An 18,029-nucleotide genomic window follows, 5' to 3' on the forward strand; every position below is an offset into this window, starting at 1 on the left:
TTTTTCTTCAGATTATGTTTTATTTATTCGCCTTGAGTGCGAGGAACGTAAAATGGCTTAGTAAAAGCAAAATCAGTACAATCACTAACTATTCCTTTGTACTTATTATTTTATGGTATAGCTGAATGTTACTGATTGATTCTTCTCAGAGGGTGCTGCTCTTTAATGAAAATAAAAATTATAGCTAATGGTTTTTCCTCAAACTCCGCTTCCTATAACCAATCAGTGTTTTAATGTTTGTGTGTTCTTTATAAAATTTAAATGTAATTTGTTACTGAATGCTGTTTCCAATATTATCATCTATGTAAACATGATAGTATAACCATTTTTTCATATGTGAGTATAAATAAAATAGTATTAAAAAATAAAAAAGGCTGGGCGCGGTGGCTCAAGCCTGTAATCCCAGCACTTTGGGAGGCCGAGACGGGCGGATCACGAGGTCAGGAGATGGAGACCATCCTGGCTAACACGGTGAAACCCCGTCTCTACTAAAAAATACAAAAAACTAGCCGGGCGAGGTGGCAGGTGCCTGTAGTCCCAGCTACTCCGGAGGCTGAGGCAGGAGAATGGCATAAACCTGGGAGGCGGAGCTTGCAGTGAGCTGACATCCGGCCACTGCACTCCAGCCTGGGCGACAGAGCGAGACTCCGTCTCAAAAAATAAAAATAAAAATAAATAAAAAATAAAAAAACCAGATTGTAACAAAGTCTGTAGTCATCCATGGATGCTAAGATTCTGCTTTGTACGTCTCTTGTACCTTAAGTTTGCGCTACCATGATAATGTTTCCACTCAAGAGTAATAACTAGGAATCAAAGCCTCCACACTCCTCCCACCTCAAGTCTCCTCTCTAAATTTTATCTGTAACTCTGTCCTGATGCTGCAGTTTTTCTGCCTCCCATTCGGACTTTCCTTGAAAGTCATCTTTCATTCTGTAATCATTATTAAACGCTTTCCTAAGTACCAGGCACCCGAATTAACTATATGAGCACAGAGCACTGGCCCTTAGTAAATGCAGCCTAAGAGAGAGATACACGTACCAATGATTATCACACAACTTTGTGTGTCACCGTAGGGGAATGGGCACAGGGAGGTGTCAGGGAGGTCTTCACAGGGTCAAAATTTCAGCTGCAACTTGAGAAGAGAGCATGAACATCTACTGTCCTGCACCCCCCGGACCTCCACCCTGCCTCAGTGGGTGCAGTCCTGCAGGTGCCGGCCTCACAGCAGAGTGCAGGCTGCACTTCAGCCCACTTGCCACCCTGGCCTGACACTGATGCAGGCCCAACTTGTTCAACCATGAAGGCAGAATGCCTGCTATGTGCAGAATTCCCTGAGGCTTTGAGTAGAAAAGCCTCAGTTTTCCTAGGAGAATTGTCAAACTAGTTGGGTAGATAAGAAAAAGGATGTTAACGCGGCAGTTCGTCACCAAATACATTCTAAAGGATTGAGACAAGAGAGCGATGGACCATCTTGACTCAGCAGTGAGGATCAGATGCTGTTTCCATTGTGAGAGTCCCCCAACCGGGAACTGGACTGGCGCTTCCCACACCTCCTCTCATTTCCCTCTCACGACCTCTCACGGGAGAATTATCATTTGCATTTTACAGTGAGGAACCTGAGGGACACACAGACTATCCCTTCCAGGCTGCCTGACTCTAAAACCCAGGTATGTACACCTCATTGTTGTCCTGGAACTTGAAGTGGAGTTGAAAAGTGATGAAACATGGGCAGTGACATCCCAGGAAGAATAATCTACACAGGCTGGAAGGTGGACAGGGGTGAGGGAGAAAAGTTTGTAGAGATAAGAGGTAAGGAGACCAATTGGGAAGCCACTACAACCATCTCGGCATGAGGTGGTGGGCGTCTGCGGCATTCTAGAAAAGTGAGGAGGAGATGCATTTATGCACACTTTGAAGAGATAATCAATAAACTTTGGCCAAAAAAAAAAAAAAAAAAACTGGAGAAATCAAGAATCGAAGGTGGAAGGAAGTGCTACCTTTAGAAGAAATAGGTACTATGAAGCAGGAAACTATGCTTTGGGGAAAAAAGATAAAAGAAGATCACCCTCCTCTTCCCACAATTGTTCCTAAAATGAATTTATCTTTTTTCCCCTCACAGCAGTGTCATTACATTAAATTGTATAAACTATGTATATGTTTGTTTTGACTGGCTCCTTTGTAAGAAGGCTGGTCTTGCTCACTACTTGTATCCCCACAGCCTGGAACAATGCCTGGCACATAGTAGCTGCTCAATAAATATTGGTCGAATGAATGCAATGTTTAGTATGTGGTGAAAAATATTAGGAGAGTAATTAGAAGAGAGATGTGGCTTTGTCTTTCTGAAGGGAGCGATTGCTATGCAGCTCCAGCCAGCTGTGGCCATGTGATAATAGTATCATTTCAAGGGATAACAGACATCCAGAATTTTATGGAAAATTTTACAACTTAAGATAGTTTTTTTCTGTCGCCCAGGCTGGAGTGCAGCGGTGTGATCTCGATTCACTGCAACCTCCACCTCCCGGGTCCAAGCGATTCTCCTGCCTCAGCCTCCCGAGCAGCTGGGACTACAGGTGCATGCCACCATGCCCAGCTAATTTTTGTATTTTTAGTGGAGATGGGGTTTCACTGTGCTCCCAAGCTTGGGGTGGGCAATGTAGGCAAGTCGATCGAGCTTGCGGCTGACACCCTTTGGGATCTTGGGCTTAACCTCCTTGGGCTTTACGAGGGCCTTGATAGCCTCGGCACGTGCACTCATGGCCTTGACACTGTTGGCCTGCATCTTCTTTAGGCCCTTCTTGTTGTGCTTCTTGGCAAAGCACATGTTCCTCAGGAACTTGGGGTCCACCCCCTTAAGAGATTCATATCGGCCAGGCGTAGTGTAATCCCAACACTTTGGGAGGCCAGGGCAGGCGGATCACGAGGTCAGGAGATCGACACCATCCTGGCTAACATGGTGAAACCCTGTCTCCACTAAAAATATAAGAAATTAGCCGGGCGTGGTGGCAGGCACCTGTCGTCCCAGCTACTCGGGAGGCTGAGGCAGCAGAATGGCGTGAACCTGGGAGGCGGAGGTTGCAGTGAGGCAAGATCAAGCCACTGCACTCCAGCCTGGGCGACAGAGCGAGACTCCGTCTCAATTAAAAAAAAAAAAGAGAGAGAGATTGTATCTTTGTGATCGGGGTTTCTTGATGCCATTTCTGTGCCATTTTCGGGACTGGTTGTGTGTGGTGTGGTTCTTGGACTTGGACATGTCTGCATCGTAAGCCATGGCTTCCTGGAACCGGAAGCTAATGTCTTTAATTTTTTTAAATGTACGGTTCAGAAGTCTTAACTATTGTCTTGCAGCAACAGATGTTTAGAACTTTTTTATCTTGCAAAATTGAAACTCAGTGCCTATTAATCACTAATGCCCTCTCCCCCAGTTCCCCCAGTTAGAAACTACCTTTCCATTTTTTGTCTCTGTGATTTTTGACTACTTTGGATACGTCATATGAGTAAAGTCATACAGTATTTGTCCTTTTGTGACCGGCTTGTTTCACTTAGCATAATGTCTGGAAGGTTTATCCATGCTGTAGCATGTGACAGGATTTCTTTATTTTTTTTTAAGGCTGCATAATATTCTGTTATTGCATATATATACCATATTTTCTTTATCCATTCATCAGTGGACATGTGGGTCGCTTCTACCTTGTGGCTGTCGTGAAAAAATGAACATAGGTGTGCAAGTATCTCTTTGAGGTTCTGCTTTGAATTCTTTGGATATATATCCAGAAAGTGGATTGTTAGAGCAAACAGTAATTCTGTTTTTAATTTTTTGAGAAAACTCCATATTGTTGTCCACAATGGCTGCAACATTTTACAGGCCCACCAACAGTGCACAAGGGTTCCAATTTCTCTACATCCTTGTCAACTCTTGTTATTTTGTGTTCTTTTGATAGCGACCCTCCTACAGGGTACAAGGAGATAGCTCATTGTGACTTTGATTTGCATTTCTCTTATGAATAGTGCTGTTGAGCATCTTTTCGTATGCCTGTTGGCATTTGTATACCTTCTTTAGAGAAATATCTGTTCAAGTCCTTTGCCAGTGTTTTATTCTGGTTGTAATTGTGGTGGTTGTTGCTGTCGAGTTGTAGGAGTTTCTTACGTAATCTGAAGACGACCCCTTATCAGGTATGTGGTTTGCAAATATATTCTCCCATTCTGTAGGTTGATTTTTTTATTCTACTGAATGTTTCTTTTGATGCACAGATGTTTTTTAAGTTTGATGTTGTCCCATTTGTCTATTTTTGCTTTCATTGCTTGTGCTTTTGATGTCATATTTGCTTCTCATTCTTGATACCTCTGCTGCCCTTAACAAACCCAGAAAGATTTTTAATAAATTAAATCAATAAATGAATGAATATGCCATAAATAAAAAAGAACAGAAAGGCTTCTACTTAATTAAGTGGCAGGACTTACTCAACAATCAACTCCCAGTTGAAATTTCACTTGGGCTTCCTCATAGAGTGCTCCCTCTTCCCCTCCTTGTCTCATTAGTGACTTCCCTTCCTCTGCATCCCAGTTTAAGTGTCACATCCTAGAGAAGCCTTCTTGGTCGTCTCTGACTTAATCAGATCCTCTGTTTTGTAATCTTGTGTGGCCTATATCTCTCTCATTCATAATCAACACTGTTGTTCCACATTGATACATATTTAACCATTGGATTACTATCTGTCCCCTTTCATTAATTATAGTATCAAAAAGAATGATGAGTGTATCTGATTTTGCTCTTATTTCTCACAGCTAAAACTGTGTCTGGCACATAGTAAATGCTCATTAAATACTTACGAAATGTAGGAAGATTTACTCTGAGTAGAAGAAGAGAATAGGGTAATGAATCCTGGGCCTGGGCTTGGGTTTTTGATATCCCAAGTGCAGAGCAATGCAGGAGAAAACAATGCCTGCCCCTGGACTCTTTTTTGGAAGACTAACAGTTGTGTGTGTGTGTGTGTGTGTGTGTGTGTGTGTGTGTGTGTGTAGTGAGGGTGGACTGGGTGGTGATGCATGTTCACAGAGAAGTGGCAGGCATGTTAAAGGGGCTGAAGAGACAGAGTATGACCCGTAAAACTTACGTCCACTGTAAGGGTGAAAGTATTTTCACATGGGACTTAATTAATTGATGGTATATGTGGCACAGACTCTAGTCCCATCATAATGGCTTTTTTTTACATTTAAATTTTATTTATTTCATTTCTATATATATTTGTAGTTTGTGATGGGGGTGTTTGATTTTGTGACACCTGATCCCCATAGAACTAAATGAGCCCCATTCTTTTTGAATAGCAGATATTTAAGTTAAAGATAAATTTAATTTTGATTTGGAAGCTGTGCAATACTTTCTGAAATAAAAGGCAACAACCTAGGGAACCCCACAATTATAATTGGGGTTTACCACTAATAACGGGTAAAACAAATCATTAAAGCCAAGTTTTTGCCTCAAATTGGCTAGTAAAATTCTCTCCTTTCCTTTAAAGGACAGGCTGAAGCCATTAGACCAGCAAGACCCCTGCCAGTGTGCTGCCTCTCTGCAACGTGCGAATTTTTTCCTTGTAACTGTGAAGTGATTAACACGTTGCCTTTTTGCCATTTTCATGGTATTATCATCTTTATAATGGCTAATAAATCTTATGCTCTCCGATCCACACATTGCTCTTTCATTTAATTTATAGAACCCTAAGAGAAATTAAAGAGATATTCAGAATACTTTAAATGATAATAAAAGAGTATCTCTAAAAGCATTTTCTGTGCACACAGGATCTTAAACATTTGACCAATACAACCTAATCACTTTTCTTCCTTGATGATGTACTTCTAGGTTCACATATCATTTTTAAAAATTTTTATTTTTAGTTCTGGGGTACATGTACAGGATGTGAAAATTTGTTACATAGGTACACGTGTGCCATGGTGGTTTGCTGCACCTGTCAACCCATCACCTAGGTAGTAAGCCCAGCATCCATTAGCTATTTATTCTGATGCTCTCCCTCTTCCCACCCTCCCTTCCCAACAGACCTCAATGTGTGTGGTTCCCCTCCCTGTGTCCATGTGTTCTCATTGTTTAGCTCCAACTCATAAGTGAGAACATGCAGCATTTGGTTTTCTGTTCCTGTGTGTGTTTGCTGAGGATAATGGCTTCCAACTTCATCCATGTCCCTGCAAAGGACATGATCTTATTCCTTTTTTTTTTTTTTTTTTGAGACAAGGTCTTACTCTGTCACCCAGGCTGGAGTGCAATGGCGCAATCTTGGCTTACTGCACCCTCCACCTCCCAGGTTCAAGTGATTCTCCTGCCTCAGCCTCCCAAGTAGCTAGGACTACAGGCACCTGCCACAGTGCCCAGCTGTTTTGTATTTTTAGTAGACACGGGGTTTCACCATGTTGGCCAGGCTGGTCTTGAACTCCTGACCTCAGGTGATGCACCTGCCTTGGCCTCCTGAAGTGCATAGGCTTGAGCCACTGCACCCGGCTGATCTCATTCCTTTTTGTGGCTGCATAGTATTCCGTTGTGTATATGTACCACGTTTTCTTTATCCAGTCTATTGTTGATGGGCATTTGGGTTGATTCTATGTCTTTTCTGTTGGTTCACATATCATTTAATGAGTCTTAGGTCTATTTTTTAGGCCTCTGTTGACAATAGTTAGGGGCCAGGTGCAGTGGCTCCTGCCTGTAATCCCAATACTTTCGGAGGTCGATCACTTGAGCACAGGAGTTTGAGACCAGCCTGAGCAACATGGTGAAACCCTGTCTCTGCAGAAAAAAATACAAAACTTATCTGGGCTTGGTGACACGTTCTTGTAGTCCCAGCTACTCGGGAGGCTGAGGTGGAAAGATCACTTGAGCCCCAGGAGACGGAGGTTGCAGCGAGCCGAGATCCCACCACTGCACTCCAGAATGGGTGATAGAGCAAGGCCCGGTCTCAAAAAAAAAAAAAAAAAAAAAAAAAAAGAAAATGGGGATGGAAAATTTCATTTACAGGAGGAATAGGATCAGGAAAACTATTATACAACATGGTGATTATAGTTAATAACAATGTATTGTATACTTGAAAATTGCTAAGAGAGATTTTAAATATATATATGTATCACAAATAAATGATAAGTGTGAGTTGATACATATGTTAATTAGCTTAATTTAGCCATTACACAGTGCGTGCGTATTTCAAGACATCATGTTGTATACCATAAATATATACAATTTTTATTTATCAATTAAAAATGAATAAATTTTTTAAATAGACATAGAAGGAAACAAATCCTGATACTTATTTGTTCATTAGGTTTTGCATTACTCTTAGAGTGAGAAGTTTGAGTGGAGAAATACAGTCTTTTTTTTTTTTTTGGAGACAGAGTTTCACTCTTGTCACCCAGGCTGGAGTGCGATGGCTCGATCTCGGCTCATTGCATCCGCCAGCTTCAGCCTCCCAAAGTGCTTGGATTACAGGCATGAGCCACCATTCTGGGCCTGAAATGAAGTCTTTTAAAATAAAGTTGCGTATAGAATAAGGTAGGTCATAAACACATAAATAAAATATGAGATAATATTCTGTATTTACCAGATACCAAAATATTCTTTCTGTTATGTACATGTGTGGGTTTCATAAAATTTTAGTTTGTAAGCTGACGCTCATATTATTTAATTTGGTTATCACTATAACCCCGTAGGGAAGCAGCCCACATAGTATCTCCATCTTCCCATGTCATAGATAAGAAAACTGAGATGCACACAGCTTGCCTCACTGGAAAAAGTAACATAGTAACCAATCAGTATCTATCCCCAAAACCAATGCCTGTCTAGAGGAAAACTATGATGCCCAAGAAACCACATTTTTAAGGAGATTAAATTTTCCAACATGTATTTCTTCTGTGAAATATAAATAAGGTTCTGTTTTCATTAGGATTTTTATGGAGTGAATGTAAAAAAGTGAATGTAATATGGTTGCCACTAAAGCTCAGCTATAATACACTTACTATTAATAATCAGAAAGGTGAATTGCAGGTGTTAAAGAGGGTAAAATATTACATGGGACTAGATTAAACTGAGGGTTTTACAATTAAAACCTCCATTTGTTTTTCTCTTTACATAATCAGCCTGTGGGAAGAGAAAAGTAACCACAGTTGAAAACGTTAGTGGGCTTAAATCTCACCTTACCTACATCTGGAGTGGTATGATAATCTGTCCTCTCCTGATTAGGGCTTGTATTTGATAGGTTCTTCTAATGCTCCTTTTATTGTATTTTATTTATTTATTTATTCATTTATTTTTGAGACGGAGTTTCCCTATTGTTGCCCAGGCTGGAGTGCAATTGCACAATCTCGGCTCACTGCACTCTCTGCCTCCTGGTTTCAAGCGATTCTTCTGCCTCAGTCTCCCTAGTAGCTGGGATTACAGGCGGATGCCACAATGTCCGGCTAATTTTTTTTTTTTTTGGAGACGGAGTCTCGCTCTGTCACCCAGGCTGTAGTGCTGTGGCCGGATCTCAGCTCACTGCAAGCTCCGCCTCCCGGGTTCCCGCCATTCTCCTGCCTCAGCCTCCCGAGTAGCCGGGACTACAGGCGCCCGCCACCTCGCCCGGCTAGTTTTTTTTTGTATTTTTTAGTAGAGACGGGGTTTCACCGTGTTAGCCAGGATGGTCTCGATCTCCTGACCTCGTGATCCGCCCGTCTCGGCCTCCCAAAGTGCTGGGATTACAGGCTTGAGCCACCGTGCCCGGCTGTCCGACTAATTTTTATATTTTTAGTAGAGATGGGGTTTCACCATGTTGGTCAAGGCTGGTTTTGAATTCCTGACCTCGGGTGATCCACCTGCCTCGGCCTCCCAAAGTGCTGGGATTACGGGCGTGAGCCACTGCTCCCGGCCAATACTGCTTTTATTTTAAAAAGGACAAGTTGGACACTAGTTTGCATGCATAGCTTATTGATTCTCCTACAGTGGGGTCATAGCTCCCCATTTGTGATGCCAGAAGATTGCCTGTGGAATCACAAGACCTCTTCCAATGTTCTGTTATGCTATAAAAAGACCAGAACCTTTACATTTTGAATTAAAAGAATATCTGTGCATTTAAAAAAAAAATAATAAAACAAAACCAGTAGTTGCGGCAGTAGTAGCCGGTAGTGGGGTGGTAACAGTAATAACAGGACTGGGAAAAAAAAGTTAAATGTCTATTTTAGCTTTCAAAATTAACCTTTTCATGCTGGGCATGGTGGCTTACATCTGTAATCCCAGCAATTTGGGAGGCCGAGGCAGGCAGATCGCTTGAAGCCAGTAGTTTGAGACCAGCCTGGGCAATATGGCAAAACCCCTTCTCTACAAAAAAGAAAAATAAAATAAAAAATTAGCCGGGCCTGGTGGCATGCGCCTGTAGTCCTAGGTACTCGGGAGGCTGAAGAGGAAGGATCACTGGAGCCTGGGAGGTGGAGGCTGCAGTGAGCTGAGATCGTGCCACTGCACTCCAGCCTGTTTGACAGAGTGAGACCCCATCTCCACAAACAAATAACAACAAAATTAGAATTTTCATTTTCAGATACCTGTAGATTTACATGGGTTATGGACTGAATGTTTGTGTCTCTCTAAAATTCGTATGTTGAAATCCTAACCCCCAATATGATTGTACTGGGAGATGGGCCTTTGAGAGGTAATTAGGTCATAAGAGTAGAGCCTTCATGAATAGGATTAGTGTCCTTATGCTAGACAACCCACTCTCCTTCTTTCTCTGCCAAATTAGAGCACAATGAGAACACAGCTTACTGCAAATGAGGAAGAGTCCTTCACCAGACCCGGGATCTGTTGGCACCTTGACCTTGGACTTCCCAACCTCCAGAAATGTGAGAAATAAATTTATGCTGTTTAAGCTACCCAGTATATGGTATTCTGTTATAGCAGCCTAAACAATGACAAAATGCAATTTTAAGAAATTATACAGGAAGATTTCAGTATTCTTTGTCCAGTTTCCCCCAATGGTAGCACCTTGCAAAACTATGGTATAAGACCACACCCAGCATATTGACATTGATACAATTAAGAGACAGCACATTTCCATCACCACAGGATCCCTCATGCTGCCTCTTTATAGCTACATCCACTTCTTTCCTACTCCAGCACTTTCCTTAATCATTAATTCATTCTCTATTTCTATAAATCTGTCCTTTCAAGAATGTTATATAAATGGAATCATACAGTATGTATGCTTTTTTCCACTCAGCATAATAATCTGGTAATTAAGGCTGTTGAGTGTATCAATAATTGTTCCTTTTGGTTGCTGAGTAGTATAGCATGGTACAAATACACTCCAGTTTGTTTAACCCTTCATCTGCAGGAGGACTTCTGGGATATTTCCAGTTTGGGGCTATTACGAATAAAGCTGCTATAAACATTTATGTAAAGTTTCTGTGTGAACATAAATCTTCATTTCTTTGAGATAAATGCCCAAGAGCACAATTGCTGCATCGTGTAATAGTTGCATGTGTTGTTTTTAAAGAAATTGCCAAAATACTTACCAAAGTGGCCGTACCATTTTACATGCTCACTGGCAATATATGCATGATCTAGTTTCTCTGCATCCTTGCCAGCATTTGTTATTGTCATTATTTTTTGTTTTAACCATTCTGCTAGGGGTATAGTAGATATCTCATTGTGGTATTAATTTGTGTTTTGGTAACGGCTAATGATGTTGAGTATGGTTTCATGTGCTTATGTGTTACCTGCATATCTTTCTTTGGTAGACATCTCTTCATACTTTTGACCATTTTAAAATTGAATTATCTATTTACTTTTTTTACTGTTGAGTTTTAAGATATCTTAATATATTTAACATACTAGTTCTTTGTTGGATATGTGGATTTGGGGTATTTTCTTCCACTCTCTAACTTGTCTTTTCATCCTCTTAAGAGGGTGTTTCAAAGAGCAAGAGGTTTTAATTTTGATGAAGTTCAATTTAATTTTTCCTTTTATTCATTGTGACTTAAGTATAAAGTATAAGAACTCTTTGTCTAGTTCTAGATCCCAAAGATTTTATCTTGTGTTTTTCTTTCCAAAATTCTGACATGTTGCATTTAAGCCTGTGACCCATTTTAAGTTTTGTGTAAGGTGTCAGACTTAGGTTGTTCAATTTTTGCCTATAAATGTCCAGTTGTCCCAGTACCAATTGTTCAAAAGATTGTGTCTTTCACTGAAGTGCAATTGTGCCTTCATCAAAAATCAGCTGGGCCCAGGTATAGCAGCTCACCTGTAATTTCAGCATTTTGGGAAGCCAAGGTGGGAGGATTGCTTGAGGCCGGGAGTTTGAGACCAGCCTAGGCAACATTGAGAGATCCCGTCTCTACTAAAATTTTTTTTTTTAATTAGTTGGGCATATTCATATGGGCCTATTTCTGGTTCTCTGTTCTGTTCTATTGATTGATCGGTATCTGTCTATCCACCAATAGTGTCAATCTTGATTACTGTAGCTATCTAGTAAGTTTTGAAGTCAAAGAGGTTGATTCTTCTTTTTCAAAATTGTTTTAGTTATTCTACTTCCTTTACATTTTCATATAAAATTTAGAATAACATTTTCTACATCTACTAAAATTCTTGCTGAGATTTTGATAGAAATTCTATTAAGCCTGTATATCAATTTTGGGAGAATTGACATCTTTACTATGTTGAGTCTTCCAATTTAGGAATATGGTATGTTTTAACCATTTTTTTTATTGATTGTAAATGATATTGCATGTATAATTTCTGTGCCCATGTGTTCATTGCTAGTATATATAAATACAATAAATTTTTGTATGTTTATCTTGTATTTTGTGACTTTTTTTTTTTTTTTTTTTTTTTTGAGACAGAGTTTTGCTCTTGTAGCCAAGGGTGGAGTGCAATGGCGCAATCTCGGCTTACAGCAATCTCTGCCTCCCGGGTTCAAGCGATTCTCCTGCCTCAGCCTCCCGAGTAGCTGGGATTACAGACATGGGCCACCATGCCCAGCTAGTTTTGTATTTTTAGTAGAGATGGGGTTTCTCCATGTTGGTTAGGCTGGTCTCGGACCCCCAACCTCAGGTGATGCGCCTGCCTCAGCTTCCCAAAGTGCTGGGGTTACAGGCATGAGCCACTGTGCCTGGCCTCTGTGACTTTAATGAATTCACTTATTAGTTCTAGGTGGATTTTTTTGGTAGGTTCCTTAGAATTTTCTATGTAGACAATCATGTGATCTACAAATATGGAGTTTTTATTTCTTCCTTTCTGATCTGTATGTCTTTTATTGCCCTTTATTGACGAAAACTTCCAATACTATATTGAATAAGAATGTGGTAAGAGTAGCCATCCTTGCCTCGTTCCTGCCCTAAGAGGAAAATATTCAGTGTTTTGCCATTAAGTATAATGTTTTCTGTAGGTTTTATGTGGTTACATTTTATCAGGTTGAGGAAGTTCCCTCTATTTCTATTTTTCTGAGGGTTTTATTGTGAATGAATGTTGAGCTTTGTCAAATGGTTTTGATGAAAATCAGTTGATATAATCATATAATTTTCTTCCTCAGCCTGTTAATATAATGAATTATGTTGACTGTTTTTTAAATAATGAGCTAGCCTTGCAGAGCTATAGTAAGTCATGCTTGGTCATGATGGATAAATCTTTTTAAATATTCCTGAATTCTATTTGATAATGTTTTATTAAGGATTTTCACATCTGTATTCATGAGAGATATTGGTCTGTAGTTTTCTTGTTCTCTTGGTCTGATTTTTGATATCTGTTCTGTTTTCTGGAAGAGAGTATGTAGAATTGGTGTTAATTCTTTTTCTTTAAAAGTTTGGTAAAATTTTCCTGTAAAATTGTCTGAGAGAGGAGTATTGAAATCTCCCACTATAATTCATCTGTTTTTCCTTGCACTTGTGTCCATTTTGCCTCATGCGTTTTGTAGATTTGTTGTTTGGGGCATGCACACTTAAGATTTCTATGTTGGGCCTGGCGCGGTGGCTCACGCCTGTAATCCCAGCCCTATGGGAGGCCGAGGCGGGTGGATCACGAGGTCAGGAGATCGAGACTATCCTGGCTAACACAGTGAAACCCTGTCTCTACTAAAAATATAAAAAATTAGCCGGGCGTGCTGGCCGGCGCCTGTAGTCCCAGCTACTCGGGAGGCTGAGGCAGGAGAATGGTGTGAACCCGGGAGGCGGAGCTTGCAGTGAGCCGAGATCCCGCCACTGCACTCCAGCCTGGGTGACAGAGCGAGACTCCATCTCAAAAAAAAAAAAAGAAAGATTTCTATGTTTTCTTGGTGGATTGAAGAATCTTTCTTACTACAAAATATCCCACTTTGAGTCTAGTAATTTGCTTTGATATAAAGTCTTTTATCTGATGTTATAATAGCCACTCCTGCTTTCCTTTGATTAGTTTGTATGATACCTTTTTCCATTTTATACTTTCAACCTGCTTATATTGTTATATTTGTCGTGAGTTTCTTGTAGACAGCATATGGTTAGGTCATGTTTTTAAATACTCTGCTAATCTCTTTTACTTGAATTTAGATTAGTTACATTTAATGTAATATATTCTTGATATGCTTAAGGCTTAAATCTGTCATTACTTTTCCTTGTTTTATGTCTGGGTTTTGTCTTTTCTCTTTTTGAAATAGGGTCTTACTCTGTTACCCAAGCTGAGTGCAGTGGTGCAATCATGGCTCACTGCACCTCAATACCTGGGCTGAAGTCATCTTCTTGCCTCAGCCTCCCAAGTAGCTGGGGCTATAGGTGCATACCACCAAGCCTGGCTATTTTATTTATTTATGTATTTTATTGAGATAGGAGTCTCACTGTGTTGATCAGGCTGGTCTCAAACTCCTAGTCTCAAGCAAACCTCCAGCCACAGCCTTCCAAAGTGCTGGGATTACACGCATGAGCCATCATGCCTGGACTTCTGTTTTGTTTTTTATTTCAGTTTTCTTTTTCTGCCATCCTGTGGTTAGTTGAACAATTTTTAGAATTCAATTTTTGTTTATTCATAGTGTTTTTGAGTGTATCTATTTATATAGCTTTTTTCGTGACTTCTCTAAGTATTACATTATACATAACTCATCACATTCTACACCCTTTTCTTTGGGGTAAGCTCTTGCCCCAGGTGCCAGCTCTTCTCCCAAAAATCACTAATCCATTTCCCCAATCTATTAACCTCTAGATCTCAGAGAGAGCACACTCCTCACCTCAGCTGAGCTCCTTTGAAAGTGATTCAAGGGACTAGGTCACTCAACCTCATTTTCTGGACCAAATCTGGAGGGAGAAACCCTAAAACTCCTGAGTGAGATTGCCAGGGGATTGTCCCCAGGTAGGGGGAAGCAGGGAACAGAACATGGTAGCTATGTTTACATTGTGTTGTATAGTATTTATTGATTCAGGAAACAAATGCAAAATTCTAAATAAAACGACTTAGAAACTGCCAAAAAACCAAAAAGGGAACCTTGAAACATCAGGAAGAAAGAAGGCATATGGTAAACTAAAATAAATAAATACAAGTTCCTTCTCCTTTTGAGTTTTTAAAATTGATTGTGGAAGCAAAAATTGTAACACTGATGTGGTTTTAAATGTATGCAGAGGAAATACATAAGACTATTATATTATAAATATATATTTAACATTCATTAAGTGGAGGTGAGTCATCATAAAGGCCTTCATTCTTGTCTTCACATTGAGTAGGCTGAGGAGGAGTAAAAGGAGGGGTTGGTCTTGCTGTCTCCCAGGTGACAGAGGCAGAAGAGATGGAGGAGGTAGACGGGGAGGCAGGAGAGGCAGGCACCCGTGGTGTAATTTCATGGAAATATTAATACATCGTAATTCTGGTCTGACTTTTTTTCGTTTCTCTAAAAATGTTTCTCTACAGTACCAATCCTTCTACCATTTGCTTTAGTTTCAGTGCCCATATTGTAGAAGGGTCCAAGTTGTAAAAGAAGTCACAAACAGTCTTGAATAACTGGAGTCCTGCTTCTTGTATGTCTTCTTCCGCATCATCTGGCACTGGTTCAGAAGCACTCGTCTCCATCAGGTCATCTTCTGTTAACTCCACTGGTGTTGTCTCCAACATCCATGTCAAAACTGTTCATCTACCATCTCTTTTTTTTTTTTTTTTTTTTGCCATATTCACCTCATGATTTCTTTGATTGGCTCTGTCATAAATCCTGTGAAGTCATGCGCAACATCTGGACAACAGTTTTCTGCAGGAATTAGTTTCATGCTTGTTGACTTTCACAGCTTTTATTTTTCTGTAACGATGGCTGGCCTCTTCAGTGGTATAATTCTTTCAGACTTTTTTTTTTGAGGGACAGGGTCTTGCTCTGTTGCCCAGGCTGGAGTGCAGGGGTGTGATGACAGCTCACCACACCCCCAAACTCCTGGGCTCAGGCAGTCCTCCATCCTCAGCCTCCTGAGTAGCGAGGACTGCTGGCATGCACCAACCACCATGTCCAGCTAACTTTTTAAATTTTTTTGTGGAGATGGGATCTTGTTATGTTGCCCAGGCTAGTACTGAACTCCTGACGTCAAGTGATCCTCCCACCTTGGCCTCCCAAAGTGTTGGGATTACAGACATGAGTCACCAGACCCCAACCTCTTCCAGACTTTCATGTTCCGCTGGGCTTTTGTTCCAGCATTGACAATCCTTTCTCTGGAGAACTGTGTGTAATGACCCTTAAAGGTCCTATGACTCCCTGATGGAAAGGCTGAACTAGAGACATCGTGTTGGGGGCAAGTAGACAATTGCTAAGCCTTCCATGTTGAACTCATGACGTTCTGGGTGATTAGGGGCATTGTCCAATATCGAAAGAACCTTAAGAGGCAACTTCTTACCGGCAAGGTACTTTTTGACTTCAGGGACAGAACATCAATGGCGCCCATCCAGAAAAAGGGTTATCATTGTCCAGGCCTTCTTGCACAACCAGAAGACTGGCAGCTGATGTTTATCATTTCCGTTCAGGATTTAGCAGCTTTATAGATAAGGGCAGTCCTGATCGTAAACCTGACTGCATTTGCACAAAACAGCAGTTAGCCTGTTTCTTCCTGCCTTAAATCCTGGTGCTTGCTTCTCTTCCTTCCTTATAAATGTCCTTTGTGGCATTCCACCCCCACACCCCCTAGATTAGGGCGCTTTCGTCTGCATTAAAAACCCGTTTAGGCAGATATCCTTTCTCCTCAATGATTTTCTTAATGGTGTTTGCGAACTTGTCTGTTGCCTCCAGGATCAGCAGAAGCTGCTTCTCCCTTATCTTGACTTTTTTTTTTTTTTAAAGCCAAACCTCTTCTAAAATGAACCATTCATTTCTGGCATTAAACTCCCCAGCTTTAGATCCTTCACCTTCCTTTAACTTGTCATGTGATGACTTTGCCTTTTTGCAAATCATATTAGAGTCTATAGGTATGCCTTTCTTATAGCAATCCTGTATCCACTTAAAAGCTGCATTTTCAATATGAGAGAGGTATTTTGCAAAAATTGCAAGATTTTTGCACCTGCAGATGTAGCTGTGGCAATGGATTCACAAATTTTTTTTTTTTTTCCCAATAGTCCTTACACTGGATTTATTTATTTTTTGAGACAATCACTCTATCGCCTAGGTTGGAGCGCAGTGTGGTGCAATTTTGGTTTGCTGCAACCTCCGTCTCCCAGGTTCAAGTGATTCTTGTGCCTCAGTCTCCCAAGTAGCTGGGATTACAGGTGCCCGCCACCACACCCGGCAAATTTTTAGTACAGACGGGGTTTCACCATGATGGCCAGGCTGGTCTTGAACTGACCTCAGGTGATCCGCCTGCCTCGGCCTCCCAAAGTGCTGGGATTATAGGTGTGAGCCACCGTGACTGGCTTGGATTAATTTATCTTGAAATGGTGGGCAATCTCAGCTGCAGCCTTCATCTATGGTACATATCAAGCATATCGAGCAATGCAACTTTTTCTTTTAATGTCATGACTTTTCTCCGCTTCTTTGGGAGTATTTCCGGCATCACTAATGGTACTTCATATTGGTACCATGGTGTTATTTAGGTTTACAGTATTGCACTAAACATGAAAAATACATGAGAACTGCAAGAGCTCAATTTCTACTGTTATATGCAATTTACTGGAGAGAAGAACTGCTCATGTGGGGATGGTTAGTGTCACACAGCATTTAAGTGGATACTCACAACACCTGAGCTCACTGCAATAGCAACAGGAGGTAGCTACAAAATTAATTTTATGCAGTTATGATTTAATACTGTATCTTTTTTTTTTTTTTTGAGATGGAGTCTCACTCATGTCACCCAGGCTGGAGTGCAGTGGTGCGATCTTGGCTCACTGCAACCTCCACCTCCCGAGTTCAAGTGATTTTCCTGCCTCAGCCTCCCAAGTAGCTGGGATTACAGGCACCTGCCACCACGCCCGGCTAATTTTTGTATTTTTAGTAGAGACAGGGTTTCACCATGTTGGCCAGGCTGGTCTTGAACTCCTGACCTCAGGTGATCCGTCCACCTTGGCGTCATGGGATTATAGGTGTTAGCCACTGCGAGCAGCCTAATACTGCATCTTTGTTTATATTTATCTCGACTGAATAGTCTCTGTATGGTCTATGTTTGTGTGCGTAAGTTTTGATAAATCCGAATAGATTCGTGTGTATGTTATATAGTAAATGATAGACTAATATCGAAGTCTTTGATATTATGAAAGATATTAAGAAAAAGGTTATGTCATTAATGCATAAAATACATGTAGATATTAGTCTATCATTTACTACTGTAATTTTATAGCAACCTCCTGTTGCTACTTCAGATTTTCACAGATCCCCCAAAACTTTTTCAATATACTTTTGAAAACAATCCATGTATAAGTGGATCTGTGCAGTTCAAACCTGTTATTCAAGGGTCAACAGTACATAACTATATGGGGATAGAGGATTACAGATGTCAAGAGACATTATTGTCCAGATGTGACCCTCAAGTCAAGTTTCATATGTATCTATATATTCTATCAGAACAAGTCAGAAGACTTGACATAGAAATGGCTAAGT

The 18,029-nt window shown here is 40.7% G+C and overlaps 1 long non-coding RNA gene across 1 annotated transcript in view; it reads right to left on the reverse strand.

Moving 5' to 3' along the window:
- Positions 1–18,029, reverse strand: part of LOC144336288 (uncharacterized) — a 20,578-nt gene continuing 2,549 nt past the window's right edge. The window contains exon 2 of the long non-coding RNA XR_013407918.1: positions 1–394. This is a non-coding gene — a long non-coding RNA (uncharacterized LOC144336288). The remainder of the gene's footprint in view (positions 395–18,029) is intronic.

This window comes from Macaca mulatta, chromosome 17 (assembly GCF_049350105.2).
Source record: "Macaca mulatta isolate MMU2019108-1 chromosome 17, T2T-MMU8v2.0, whole genome shotgun sequence".
Classification (NCBI taxonomy): domain Eukaryota; kingdom Metazoa; phylum Chordata; class Mammalia; order Primates; family Cercopithecidae; genus Macaca; species Macaca mulatta.